This window comes from Pygoscelis adeliae, unplaced genomic scaffold (assembly GCF_000699105.1).
Source record: "Pygoscelis adeliae isolate BGI_AS28 unplaced genomic scaffold, ASM69910v1 Scaffold544, whole genome shotgun sequence".
NCBI classification, from domain to species: domain Eukaryota; kingdom Metazoa; phylum Chordata; class Aves; order Sphenisciformes; family Spheniscidae; genus Pygoscelis; species Pygoscelis adeliae.
The window spans coordinates 314,124-314,393 of record NW_008824715.1 but is presented as its reverse complement, the minus strand read 5'-3'; the positions used below and the strand labels follow the sequence as shown (position 1 = coordinate 314,393).

General features: G+C 51.9%; 1 protein-coding gene across 1 annotated transcript in view; it reads right to left on the bottom strand.

The window, feature by feature from the left end:
* FARP2 (FERM, RhoGEF and pleckstrin domain protein 2) overlaps positions 1–270 on the bottom strand; it is an 80,486-nt gene that overhangs the window by 42,878 nt on the left and 37,338 nt on the right.

Sequence of the window (270 nt, the reverse complement as noted above, 5' to 3'; positions counted from 1 at the left end):
TAGCTCTCAGGAACAGGAGGAGTGCCCACAGACCATGCATCCGGGCTCACCAGCAGAGCCAGTGCAGAGAAGACAAAGCCCCCACAGAGCAGGAGAGATGCAGTGCCTGAAACACCTCTTGCCCAGGACACAGAAGCCGGTGCAGAGCTCTCATGCCACCGAGACACATGAGGGCCAAGACCCCAAAATATGGACCACCCCAAAATATATAATTTCACAAGCCTTGAATGATCTAGTTGAAGCACTGGTACTTGTATTGACAAGACCTTT